We start from the raw sequence: 15933 nt of genomic DNA, 5'->3' as shown, positions 1-15933 counted from the left end.
CAAAAATTACATATAAAAAATAAAATGATAAAAGTAAATAAAAATTTCATTTCAAAGAAATTATTATAAATGAAAAAAAATGAGACAAAAGAAATCTGTGTAAAATTGTATATCCAAATAAAACCATACTATATTTATTTTTATAATTAATTCAAAACATTCTACAAATGTTATATAATTATTTTCCATTATATATTAAAATGTTCATTAATAATGTTTTGTTATAAATAACATATTCTAAGGAATTTTAATATATGTTCAAATTTTTTTCAATTGTTATAGTACCTATTTCAAATTTAAAAATAGCAATCAAAAAATAAATAATGTTGAAATAGGAATTAAATTGTTTTATATATTTTATTATATAATTTATATATTTATATATTATAAATTATATATTATATAATTAATAAAATTATATAATTTATTATATATTATATAAATAAATAATATATAATAGATAAATAAATTAAATAATAAATTCTAAGTTGAAAATATTTGCATTTAATGCCAGGAAAAAATTGGGTTTAATGATATAAAGGATAGACTGTAAATGGTTAGAAAAGAAAACTTAAATCGTTTGATTATTGTTCTTGATATTATATTACATTATATTATATCTTAATTTCCTAAATTAGAAGCAATATTAGATGTATGTGATTTTATTTATTTCATCAAATCAAAATTATTTTAACTATTAATTATTTTGGAAAAAATTAAATTTTTTAAATTCATTTCTTTTATTTTTTATTTATGAAAATATCTAAATACAATTTTATTTAATTATAATTTAATTTAAAATTACAAAGTTTTCTTTACTTTTACGAAATTTTCGAACAAAATATATAATATTATTAGTAATAATTTTATCATATTATTAAAAATGAAAATAAATATTTTATTATTATAATTTTTCGAGCATAGTTTTGGTAAAATTACGGGGTTTATAAATTATAAATTTTTGCAAATTTCAATAGAATTTTGAATTTTTTCTTCCTATTTTATTTTCTAATTTATAGTCCTAATCATTTGTTCTTTGTTCATCGTATGTTTATTTATTATTTCATCCTATTCGAATATCAGACCACCTGCGTAGAAGACGAAATTGAGACAATTGAGCAACCCCACTACAAACAAATGAGAAAATTCGATTGTAACGATTGATTACTGATCACAATTGTTTCCTTTTCGCTTCGATGTTCATCCGGATAACTACAAATCGCGTTAACTCCATGGATTCGATTGAATCCATATTGAACCGTGTGCTCTTTGTAAGTTAGAGAATCTCCAATACTTTTATTATATTTATCTAAATCAATTTGTAAATTAATTAATCCATGTCGCATTTATTTTATGAAATGAATTGAAATTTTGAAAAATTCGCGATTTTGATTATTGTGATATTTGTAAATTAAATATTATAGAAAATTGTAAACAAATGTTGTTAAATATTGTAAAAAAAAACTTTGAAATTAATTTACTGATTTCTTGATAAATTTCTTGATAAATTCTTTAAATTCTTTAAATAATGAAACAAAATTCATAGTTTTTAATAATAAATTAATTATATCTATTTAAAATATTATTTTTGAATTATTTATATCTAAAAAATTGATATATATAATTTTAAAAATAATATTTTTATTATTTTGTTTATTGTATTTTACATCTTTGATATAATCTTTCTTTTTATATGATCAACATTTTTTGTTTATATAATATACTTATAACGAACTTTCAATTGAAAATTGATATTCAATTAGAAAAAATTTAGAAAAATATTTGAATTATCTAATTTTCGTCATATTTTTCCTATTTAAAAATAGTAAAATGTACAATACACAATTCTGAACAAAAATTCAGATATATTATGAACACAGTGAAGAATTATGTTGAAGAATTTTTTGAAAAAAAAAACAAAAAAAGAAGAACAAAAATGCAAGATTTCCAAAAACATAATATGCGAAAAAAATCAGAAATCGAAATTAACAAAAATTTATTTTGTTGTTCTGACTTCTGAATTTTAATCCATGTTTAAATTCCTCCAAACAAAAAGAAGAAGTGAGGTATGAATTTTTTAAATTTCATCATTTCAACAATGGATCATCATCAAATATGGAAATGTAAGGTAATATTACAAATTTTGTAATTCTTCTAGTAATAATTTTTTTTACTATTAGTTTAGTTTACTATTAATTTCTTTTACTATTGATTTTATAAATTTTTCTATTAATTTTTTATTGTTAAGATAATATTATATATTTTATTATATAATATATAATTTTATATAATTCTTCTAATAATAAATTTAATATCTCTTTTACTACTTAGTTTTGTAAATTTTTCTATTAATTTATAAATTATTTATGATTATTTCTTAATATATATATATATAATGGAAAAATTTCTAATAATGATATCATGAATGATATGATTATAATAAAATAAGATTATAATAAAATAATTATAATAAAATTAAAATTATTATAATTATTTTACAAAAATATACAAATATATTGGTAATATTGATCGATATATTGATTAAAAAGATATATCAACCGTACAGTTTTACCAAAGAAAAGTATATTCAAAAATATAGTTATGTATATAGTATATAATTTTTTTATATATTCAATATTAAAACAAATTACTAAGATAATTAATTATATAGTTTATCCAACAGGTTAAAAGATATATTCAAAGATATTCAATTATAATCCGTGGCAAAAATTTATTGACCAAATGCAATACGAAATTTATTAAAAATATTGTATTTTTTAAAATATAAAATATTAAATAAATATAAAGTACATGGAGATTAAATTAGTATAATTTTACATATATTTAATAAATTTCGTACATTATTATGTTTATATCAAAAACATATTTTATAGTAAAAATAATAAAATAATAATAAATAATAATATTATAATATATATAAGATAATATAAGGAATAATAATATTATTATTAATTAGATTAAAAATGTGTGAATTTATGATAACAAGCGATTCAATTTGTATTAAGAATCTGAAACAAAAATATCTAAAATATTCTCTTTATTAACGATTTTATGACAAAGTAAAAATACATAGTAAAATTGCTTAATGTAAATAATTTTTTATTCAAAGTTATTTTTTAATGAAAAAAATTGCTATTTTTTAATGAAATTATAATACATAATTTTTATATATGTATATTTTTTATACATTATTTCAAATTATTATCATTTATAATAAAAAAAATTATTAGTTTTAGAGATATTAAAACTATACAAAAGTTTCATATTTAAAAAAAATATATATTTCGATTTGAGATAATTGAGTTGAGATAATGAATCTTATGCATTTTTTAATACTTTCAATTTTTTTAATTCATTTAAATTTTCTAAAAAAAAAGAAAAAAGATCTGTACAAAACAAATTATCTTTTTGTTTCATAGCAATATTGCAGTACATGCATTTTTATTCAATTTCCAAATCATGTTATATCAAGTATAATACGCAATTAAATTTTTTTGATATTAAAAATGAAATTTCTGATAATTTCTCAGAACGTTTTGTGAAATCATTAATTAGTGATTAATTTTTTTCTTACTATAAGTCTTACTATATTAAAATAACATGAATTGTTCGGTATTTATTCTATTTTGTTTAATATTACTAATTATTGATTATCTTTTCAATTTATTTATCAAATTTATGAAAAAAACACAACGAATTGTTATAAATAATATGTCTCTTTCATAACTGTTCTTTTCAAAATTTTGATTGTGAATATGCATCTATTTTATGATAAAGAACTTTTTCTTATTTTGAAAACTTTTCTTCATTTTTTTTAAACAAATATGTCTGAGAAATGAAATCATGTGTAGATACAAATATAAGAAATAGACATATACGAAATAATAAAATAAAAAATAGGATAATAATAGAATAAAAAAAAAATTTAATAAGATCAATTACAAAAAGTTTTTTAATATAATTAAGTCACATTTAATTAAATTTAATGATGGAAGAAACAAAAAATTTAAAAACTATTATATTTATTTATAAATCAAATATTAATAATAAAAGAATATTTACTTGAAACTGGAAAAATTAGGATTTGCAAATCCATCTGAATAAATCATTAAAAATTGTATTCTTTTTTTAAATTTTAGATTTTTAATTATGTTTATTTTGAGAAAAATAAATTATAAAAGCCAACTATTAAATCATTGGATTTGATATTACTTGATAATCATAAAACACATATTAATACAATTAATAAATATCAAATATTAAAAGAGAATAATATTTATAATTCTAATAATATATTTATAATATATTATATATATATATATATATATATTTCTTACATTTCTATCATAATTATCAACTACAATTTTTAATGAAATTATTTTTAAAAATTTATTTATAACTTTGCTTTTTTAAAAATTAGTACAAAACATATTTTTAAAGAAATATTGATTATAAATAATACAAATAAAAATAAAATTTAATAAAATTAATAAAACTTAATAAAACAAACAAATATAATTAAATAAAAATAATAAAACAAAAAAAGTATTTGATAAACAATATTTTTAATAAACAATAATGAAAATCTGATTCAATAGAAATATAATAAATAGAATTCAATAGAAAATATTTCAAACACAGTTCAAACACATTATTCCAATGTAATACTTAATACTTAAACGTAATATTTAAAAAAGAATATAATGAAAGAAAAATAATGATCAATCTTTGTAAAAGAAGATATTTAAAAAATGTAGATTAATATCAATAAAAAAATTATATAATAAATAAATATACAAAATATGTAATATAAAAAACATTCAATTTTTTCATTCATTATTATTAAATAATTTATTATTTATGTGAATTTTTTTTAATTCTATTATGAATTAATTTTAAATAATATAATTGAATATAAATTATAATTTCTAAATTTTTTAAATATAATATAATATAAATTTAATATAAATATTATTATAAATATGTTGACTATGCTAATATAATACTTATAAAATAATACTAATATATACTAATAATATAATATTTAACATTAATAATAACATACTATTTTGTTGATAAGGAAATAAATTAATAATATTGTAATTTTGATATTTTAATAATAATTAAAGAATATTTATATTACATTTCAATATTTCTCTTTTATTACATTGCCCGACTCATAAACATCAATCTATTTTCAATACAATTAATTTATGAAAGAAAAAAAAATATTTTTTTAAGAAATGAAAAAAAAGACAAATGTATAAAGAAATTAATAACATCATATATTATAACTAATTGATTTTTCTAATGTATAATATATATATAATATGTAATATATGTAATATATAATATATGTTATAAATGTTTTATATGTACGTTAGAAATAGAATGGTCTTTTAGTTTCTTTATATTTTATTCAAAACAAAAATCCTCTTTTTTATAATAACTATAAGAAAAAAGATAAAAAGATAAGATAATTATAAAAAAATAAAAAGATAATATCTCAAATCAAGTTTATGATTGTATATTTTTTTATACATTTTTGATTATATATTATTATTTATTATTATATATTAATTATATATATATAATATATAGATCTTTCTTTATTCTCAATTAAATTTATTATTCTATTTGATATTTTAATTTTTAACATGTCTCTTCTCTATATATCATGTCAATTCATTTCTTATCTATGTTTTTTAGTTTTGTTATATTTCTAGGATTATAGAATTTTGCTTACAAGAACATAAGTCATTTTAAAAGGTTAATTTTATTTAAAAAATATTATTATGAATATTATTATTATCGTATTGAAAAATTCAGTCTTTTAATTATTATCATAAAATATTATTATAATATTTTTTACTAATAAGAATTATTTTTTTAGAAAATATTTTTAACTTTTCATTAATATAATTTATTTATATCAAAAGAAATATTCATAAAACATTAAATAACATGACGCAAAATTTTCAAACGATTATCATTCAATTTTGACATTCATATATTTGATATTTTACATTTTTGATATTTGATATTTTATTCCATATAAACTTAAACAATATAAAAGAATTGAAAAAAATTTTATTGTTTTTTATATAACATTTAATGTATATATAAAGTATTTAAATTTTTTTGATTAATATTTTTGATTCATATTTATAATTATTAATTTTTAATTATAAAACTTATAAAAGATTTCTCAAACAATAAAATTTTTTTTATATATCTTTTTTTATTTTTAAAATTTGCTTACCTTATATTATTATTTTAAATAGATAATTCAAATTATCTTCAAATATTTTCAAAGAGATTGAAATTTAATGGATCTTTTTTTAAGCCAATAAGCCAAATGAACCAAGAAAGCAAACTGAAAAAATCTGAAATATTATATATCTTTTTAAATTTAAATACTAAAAAAATATTTTGTCACATAAGAAAAATAGAAATTATTTAAATTTTAAATTAAAATTAATTAAATGTAACTTTTAATAGTAGAAAACATATAACATATATAATACTATGTATGTACATAAAATATAACCTATTATTATATAAATTAATATTACAGAGTTATAAATTTTTTATAATGTGAACTACAAGAATATATTATAAAACAAAATAAATAAAAATCCTTTACAATATAATACAATATTATAATAATTTTATGAATAATAAATGCAAAATAATAAAACATTGTATTATCTCCTATTCTATTCTTATATAATAACAATTAAAATTTTTTTAGATATTTCTGGAATATGGAATAAAAAACTGATTAGAAATTTTAAAATTATATTATATTATATATAAAAATAATATCTATATGTAGTTTTTATAAATTGATGAAATATTAATTCATTTATTTTGTATTTATTATATATTAATTATTAATACTAATGATAAATGTTTTATTTTATTAAAATAAATATATATTACTAATGCAAAAAAGATATGTAATATTTTATAAAATTTCAAATATAAAATAATATATGTATTTTATAATTCATAAAAATAAGTATTAATAAATGCATAGAATAGACAAACACATTTTCTTTCAACTCTATTAATTTATATTCTATTAGATGAACTAAAATCATAAATACTTACATTCTTCAACACGTTTAAGTTTCAGATATAATAGCTATAGAATAAATATAAAATGTTCTTTTTTGCGTCGCCAAGAAATTCTATAACTATTGAAAAAAATGAGACATAGAATATATACACGTGATACGCATTATTTCCGTTATGAATTTTTAGGGATTTATGCTAGTTCCTAGACACTATATTAGCTTTTCATCCAATCCGTATAAAATATAGAAAATGAAATACTCTAATATAAGTCCATATAAAAAGATTATATTTATTTGCGTTAATAAATATTAATAGTAAAGATAATAGTATTAATAATAATTAAAATAAAATCAAACTTTTAATTTTATAATTTTATTTTAACTTCTATTTTAAATTTTAAATATATAAATTTTAATAAGGACTTTAATAACTTTAATATATATATATATATATATATATATATATATATATATATATATATATATATATTTTAAAAAATAATAGAAAATCATAATTATCATACATAAAATACCTTAAATATATCATAATAGTTGAATAGAAATATATGCTTTAAAATATGTATTTAGAAATAACATTGTTGTTTTTCTATATATTATTTTTAAAAACATTATTTTATTTAATAAGTTATTAATTCTATAACTTATATATGAAATATGAAAATTTTTGTTATTAAATTGAATATAATATGATATATTCATTTTCTTCCGCAATTTCTTTGTATATTTAGAATGTAGAAAAATTTTTTAATTTTTCTGTACATTGCAATTAATTGAAGCATTTCAAATAATTATTTTCTTTGCAAAATATTATTTAAGTATATCATTTTAAGTAATCTTTTATATAATAAAAATTTTTCTTTGAAATATATATTATTTTTCATTAAAAAATTTTAAATCTTTAATTTAGAAATGAATATAGTATAAAATTTTAATTTCTTACATTATATAATGATATATTTTTTATAATGCTATTTTAATAATATTAGATAATCGGATACTTTATGGATATCTTACAAAAATATAATACAAAATAATAATGATCCAATATACATTTTTGTTTTATTTATTTTTTTATTTATATTAATTTTTATTTTTCTTATTTGCAACAGAGGAATTTGTGTACTCTTTAATGTCTTTATTAAGAATTGATAATTTTTTCGATTTGTGAATATCTAAATAATTTCTTTCGATGATTCAGATATTACGATATATTATTTCTTTTACTAAAAATCAATATTGTGTCGATAAGTTGGCACCTAGAAAATTATAGCTCTAATGAAATAAACTGATTTTATTATTTTGTGTGTTTCTAGAAACCTTTTGTAATTTTTTTCTTGTGGATTTTAATGTTTGTTTTTCTTGGAATTCTTTGAAGACATTTTTTATTTTTTGAAATAATAAAAAAAATTTTCATTTTCTATTTATTTTTTTTGTAGTAGAAACATTCTTTCTTTCAATATCTATAATTTTTGTATTTATTCTTAATATATTTGAATTAATAATATTTGATTCTCAAGAATATAAATCTTTTATATTGTATCTATATTATATAAATACTAACAATGTTATGATACAAATTCGTGAAGTAAATTATGGAATTTTCTATAATATGAAATTATAAACAGTTTTATATGTAATAGCAGTTTTATATATATTTAGCATAAGCATTTTTTTCATTTCGAGAATTTTTTAATTAAAAGATTTAGCATATGCAAGTGTTTCTTGTATATCGATATAGAGTATCAAGAAAAGATTATAGATACGAGATTTTTCGATGGTTTTAATAAAATTGTATATCAGTATACAATATCAAGATAAAATTATCGACAGATAATATTTTGATAGCTTTTGATAAAAGTTTTCAAAAAATTAAAGGAGATATTATTGTTATATAATAATAAAGTATTAATCGAATAAAAAAAATACCAAGTCATTTATTTTCTATTTATATTCTATCATTGTTTAATGAAGCCATTTATTATATTTTTATAAAATAAATATTTAATTATCGATTGTTTAAAGCATATTAAGTCATAAAAAATAGATTTTGCATAATATTTTTAAAAATCTATTTCATTAGAATCGAAAAAAATAAAGAAACAATTGTTTTAGAATTCATTTTTAATATTTAAAAAAACATAACACGTTAAAAAATTTATATAATGCATTCGGAAATGTAAATTATGTTAACGAATCAAACAACGAATTAAAGATTTCGTATAAAATTTTATATAATTAAATATATATATTTTATATAAAATATTATAGCAATATGAATTGTAATTAATTTTTTTCATTTTCATCTTTTTCATTTTGATTTTCATTTTTTACAATTTGCAAATTTGTCTATTTCATAGTATGTACAATTTTAACTTTAATAAAATGAAATGATCAATGTTCTTTCCGTTCTTCACTCCAGAGGAATCCTTAAAAGATCTTATATCTTTTTTTTCTTTTATTTTAAAAATATTAAATCTAATAGAAATTGTATCAAAAAATAATCAGTTTTATTTATAAAGTGTTACAAAATTTTATTTTAATTTTTTTGCTATTTATATAATTCATTATTATAGTGCAGATTTTTATGCAAATGTATATTTTTTATATAATATATTTCACATGTTTTATATAAATAACATAAATATATATATTTGTTAAATTAGATATTGCTAAATAAAAAAGACTTTTTACAAAAAAAAAGTTAATTCACATGTTAATATTGCAATTTATGATAAAAAAATGATATAAAAATTCAAAATATAGTAAAATATAAGAAAAAAATTTAAATATATTCCAAATTTGTAATGATTTACAACTGTTTTGTAACTTAGTTAAATTTTTCAAACAAATAATACCAATTTACAACACAAATCCTGAAAAATTATTGTTATTAAATTATTTCAGCAAATCATTCAGAAATATGAAAAAAAAATAAAATATAGAGTCTTTAAATAATGGGAAATAGTATCCACTTCAATATTATTTTATTTACGAATTTTACTTTTATTACAAAGCTCTTGCTATTTATCTCTTACTTTTATTTTATTTAAGTGGATAAATTTTTTTTGATGTGTTTGAAAACCCAATCAAGTATTGGTTATAGCAGGCTTGAACAATTCACCGTTATTTCACGATTTTTATTACTATGCAGATTTCGCTATTATTAACCATGTTTTTTACTATGCTTTATTTCGAGTGATTACGAAAATAATATATGCGAAGAGAAGATAAACTCATACAGTATAGTCTCTTAGTTTCATGTCCTTCTCAAACATCCCGAAGTGGGAAAGTTTAGAATTTATGATATTATCAATTAATTCTTAAAAATTTGAAAAATTCTTAAAAAATATATGTTAAACAAAACTGTTTATTACAACTATTTATTAACAAACTGTTAAGATAATTTCAAAGATAAATTTTGCTCTTTTAACGCGTTTGCATTACCGAGGTATTTTTATTGTATGTAAGCTAACCGTTACAAATTTATTTTTCAAGTAAGTTTTGGAATTTATTTGGAAATATTTTTACTTTAATTTAAATAAATTTATTTTTATTTTATTTGAAATAATAATAATAATTATTATTATTTTGACAAATAGAATAAGAGAATTATCTTCAATGAATCCTAATAATTTTAAGGTTATTCTAAATAAGTTTTCCTATATATACAATAGATACAATAGATTCTGGTTATTATTTCTTTATTTGAAAAGTATCTAATCTTAGAAGAGTCATAGTTTTCTTTCAAGTAAATATCTCGTTCATGACTGAATTATTTCTTAATTACTTTTGAGAATACTGATTCTATGACAAAATTTAATTTTTTATTTAAAATAAAAATAAAAAAAGTTTTTAATAAAATAAAAAGAATTAATATTTAAAAATCCTTCATTTATTTTATTATTATATAGATTTGTTTATTTTTTTGATTAATTAAATAATTATTAATTAATTAAATAATTTAACTTAAATATTTAGCTTTTGCGTGACGTTTCATTATGATTATCATTATTATTATTGTAATCTTTAAATTCCAATATTATTCCAATATTAGATTAATTTTATTATACATAGAAAATAATTTTACATATAGAGAATTTCTTATTTTATGACATTTATGACATTGTTCTTATATAATTAAAAGTTTAATGACATTTGAAGTAAATGTAATGTTTTATTTTGTCTTTTATATAGTTTATTTTTTCAAAAATTTTTTATATTACATTCATCAAAATATTTTTAATAATTATAATAATTAAATCATTGAAATTATTATATGATTAATAATATTTCATAATATGGATTTATAATTAATTTTTTCTTGTATTTATATTATTATTAAATTTTTTTGAATTTATCCAGATGCTATTCCCTAAAGATAAAATTTTGTGATTATCATTTATTTTTGCATCAATTTTTTAAATCAAGTTTTTAGATTTGAAAAAATTTTTCAAATTATATTCTTGTTTTTGATGATATTAAATCTTAATTTAGAATCATTTTTAAATTAAACATAAATAAATAAGATAATAATGAATTTATATATTCAGATTCATTCAGAATCATTTAGAATGATTATTTTATAATTTTAATTCAGATTTCTTTTTATTTTGTTTAAATATTAATATTTAAAAAAATTAAATAATAAAATTAAAATTTGTTTTATTTAATGTTCCTTTTTTTCATTTTAAATAAATTTTCGTAAACTCATAAATTCTAATTATATACTTGTATATAACTAATTATATATAATATATATAATTATATATAATTGTATATAATAATTATAACTAAAAAATAAAAATAAAACTTATTCTGACATGAAAAGTTTTGATCGAAAATATTCATACTGGAAGATATAATAGACAATACAAAAATTACAATTAAATACGATATATTATAGAAATTTATAATAGACAATACAAAAATTATAATAGATATACAAAAATGCAGATAAATCGAGATTTGTAAAAACTACAATTTTAAAAGAAATTGTGCCAGATGGGGTTGAAAATAATCCAAGCATATTAATACGAAATTGAATATGTAACATTTAAAAAATAATTTATCATTGATAAGACATATAAAAGCTAACAAAACAAGTTATATAGATTGCGAAATGCATTTGCAATTATATGTTTATGTCGAAATATAGCCGAAATAAGATATATGCATAATAAATGTAAAGAATATGTAAAAATTAATATATATCTATAATATATTAATCATTTTATATTTTTATTCATTATATTTTTATTTATTATAGTTGATAAAATTAATTTATATGATATAATCACATGATCTTATGGAAAGGATCTTATATTAGAAAGAATCTTATATTTAAATTTTCATGGAATTTATATTGGAATTTCTTGCAATCATTTAATATTTTTATTAATTTTTGATATTATATTTAAATTTATAATTACTAATTAATTTTGTATTTACAAATATTCGATGCATTTTTTAAATTTTATACTATTATATTTAAATTTTATACTATTATATTTATTAAATTAAATTTAATTTTATATTTTATATTATAAATTTTATATTGTAATTATTTATAATTTTTATAATTTTATAATTATAATTTTTTATATTATAAATTATAAATTTATAATTATATTTTATATTAATTAAATTAAATTAGTAGATCCTATTAAAAGTGATTCTATAGTTTCTAATTTTTTTCGGAATGTCTTATAGCATTTGATAATAATTTTTAATTAAAATTAAATTTTGCTACAAATAAATAAATACGTATATCTTTAATAATTATTATCTTCTTTTAATTAATGTTTTCCTTCCATTGAACAATTCTATAATGCTTTTTATCTTATTTAAATAGATTACATAAAAAATAAATTTATATATATTGCTTTTGCAATAAAAATGTTTTTAAATAAAATTAAATTAAAAAAGTTTATATTTTTTAATCGTTTCTTATTTTAAATTTCTTATTATAAATTTTATATAAAAGTTATTTTTACAATAAAAAAATTAAAATAAAATATATACGAACAGAGAATATCCATATAATTAAGAATAATTTTTAATATCAATTTTAGTATGTGTAGATAGCCAATTAATTATATTTATTAATATTATGTATACATATATATACTTTCATGTTATAAATTTAATGCAAATAGTGAACAAATTTATATAAATTTTTTAATAAACCATTTGTGCTACAATGTGAGTTTAGAGGAAATATTAAGTGTGAGTTATGAGGAAATATGTGGTTTATGCACGACGGAGCACTGGCACATTTTTATACTGATATTTTAGATTAGGTAACAAATTTGTCATATGATCTGCATCTTTAGCATAAAAATTTTAGCATAAAAATATTTAAAAATTTTAAATATATAAATTAGTACAAAATATTAATTGGGAATTGAAAAAGTAAAACGAAATAGAAACATGTTTAAATATATAACAGAATATTGATGCCAAATTCAATAATATATAAAATTTATTGAAAATAATATATAGTTTTAATTATTAAATTAATAAATAATTATGAATGTAAATAATTATAAATTATATTTATATAATAATTATAAATTATTATATAAATATCAAGTGTATGTTAAATACATATTAAGTCAGTCTGATATAAAATAAATAATAATAATATATATAATAATATATAATATATATAATATAGTATATAATAATAAAAATAATAATTAAAAAAATTTTTTTTATTAAAAAAACACTCAGGAAATAAAATTGTAATTAGATATAATAACTTCAAATATAACATAAGCAGTTATACATATTATATAAATGTAACAAATATTCACAAAAATACTATATAAAAAAATTATGTCAATTTATAATAACATATTTTTTCTATTGCATGTATTCTTGATTAAATACTTTTTTTCATTCTATTTTTCTTCATAATAAAGAAAAGTTAAAAATTTTTTTTGTATCTAATTCACTAATATCAATGTAACATTTATTATTTATTATTATTTAATTTAAATTTATATTATAACATTTGTATAAAAAATTATATTTTTAATTTCATATTGCATTTAATCGAAAACTATTTAAAGAGTATTATTAAAATTTTTTATTAAATAGTGCCAAAAGCTATATTTTTAAATATATTATTATTATTATTTTTAAAAATATTATATATTAATTCATATATAATATGTATACAAATAGAAAATAAATATATAAATAAATAGAAAATATAAATGCACGATATATTTTTTGAGAAGAAAAAATAATATTCTTAAGTTAAATATGAAAAAAATATAAAATATTTTTTATAAAATATAAAAATGCATATTCTTAGTGCAAATCGTTGTTAATTATATAATAAATATTTATCTATTTTTAGTAAGTAAATTCGAAAAATAATTGTTTTTCGAATTTTTTTTTTTTAGTCTTTTTAACTATAATTTATATTTATTTTTTTTTTTACAATTTATAATTATGGATGTTTTATTTGATTTTCCACAATAATAAATTAATAAGCAAATCAAAATTAAAAGCAAATCATTTATTAATTAATTCCTTTTTTAACATTTTTAAATTTATAAGCTAATTCTTTTCTTAATATTTTTGTTTTTAATAATATTCAATCATTCTAGATATATAATAATAAAATAGATATACATAGGAAAGATGTATAGAAATCCAGAAAGATATACGCAGTGCTTTTTTCGACATGAAAGATACCAAATAAAAAATCCTTCTAACATGTAATATTTAAAATAATAATTATGTTAGATGAATAATTATTTTAATTAATATTTAAATGATATTTTAAAAATAATTTTCACAAACATGGCAAAAGTTCAAAAAATCATGAACAAAAAAAAAACAATTAAGAAAACTAAATTCAGTATAAAATAATCCGAATTTTTCAAAATCTATTTGAACTACATTAATTTTTTTCGTATTTTTATAATGCATAATCTATACATATTATTTAAGTATTAATAACGTAATGTAAACATTTATATTTTCGTTTTTTTTTCGATTATCTGAGATGAACAGATCTTAGCGCATTTGTTGTCTTAATTTTTACAAAAAATCAGATATTATACTTTTTTTAAAATATTAATAAAATAAACTTTATCGTAATTATTATAATAATGATAATTAATAGTTATTTTGATTATTTTAACTTTAATATCACAAAATTTTTATTGGCAATACGTTCAAGAACTAACAGAACAATTTTTTAAGTGGTGCTTTGTACTAAAATGAAAGATGTCAAAAAGACAGAAATTTTAGTAAATGCATTTTTGTTCATCATTAAAGTAACATTCACGAGTGCTGGACTTTTTAATATATACAATGCATGATTTAATGTATACAATATATGACTTGAGAAGAATCCGCATTTTATATTATAATTATAGAATTTTTATATTATAATAATAGAATAATTTTTAATGTAATTTTTAATATATATTGATTATAGAATAATTGCAATAAAAACGCTAATAGCAATATTTATAGTATCTCTTATCCACACTGTTTTAATTAAATAGATTTAACAGATAAAGATATGAAAAAAAAAAGTGAAATAAAAAAGTGAACAATTTTATTTCGTAATTTAATTCTGAATTCATATTTATTTATCAAAAAAGTAATGAATTATATCTAATAAATAATAGATCAATTAATAGGATTTTTAAATTCAATTTGATATTTCATAATTTTACTTTGTGATTCAATTCGTAATTATTACATTAAATACTAATTTATGAGTAATACTTAATTACTTAATAACTTTGATTTCCAGCTTTTGCCTTAGAATTTTTAATGATAA

At 15.7% G+C, this 15933-nt stretch overlaps 2 protein-coding genes across 7 annotated transcripts in view; one reads left to right on the top strand and one right to left on the bottom strand.

Annotated features, from left to right (window-relative positions):
- LOC114577416 (uncharacterized) overlaps positions 1–7295 on the bottom strand; it is a 285863-nt gene extending 278568 nt beyond the window's left edge. For 3 of the 4 annotated variants that reach the window (XR_009832298.1, XR_009832297.1, XM_062083464.1), the window contains exons 1-2: positions 7138–7295; positions 6284–6407 (exon numbers count right to left, since the gene is read on the bottom strand). The gene's annotated coding sequence lies outside the window, so the exon portion shown is untranslated. The remainder of the gene's footprint in view (positions 1–6283; positions 6408–7137) is intronic. The other variant, XM_062083465.1, reaches the window with a different exon arrangement.
- LOC107996946 (prominin-1-A) overlaps positions 1–15933 on the top strand; it is a 137554-nt gene that overhangs the window by 9658 nt on the left and 111963 nt on the right. Inside the window, exons 1-2 of one of the 3 annotated variants that reach the window (XM_062083459.1) lie at positions 1190–1271; positions 1827–2128. The exons of 1 other annotated variant lie outside the window; for it this stretch is intronic. The gene's annotated coding sequence lies outside the window, so the exon portion shown is untranslated. Of the gene's footprint in view, positions 1–1189; positions 1272–1826; positions 2129–15933 lie in introns of those variants that run through there. One more of the 3 variants, XM_062083461.1, reaches the window with a different exon arrangement.

The sequence above is a fragment of the Apis cerana genome, linkage group LG13, assembly GCF_029169275.1.
Source record: "Apis cerana isolate GH-2021 linkage group LG13, AcerK_1.0, whole genome shotgun sequence".
Taxonomy (NCBI): Eukaryota; Metazoa; Arthropoda; class Insecta; order Hymenoptera; family Apidae; genus Apis; species Apis cerana.
The sequence above is the reverse complement of the archived record's forward strand: the minus strand, read 5'-3'. Positions and strand labels throughout refer to the sequence as shown.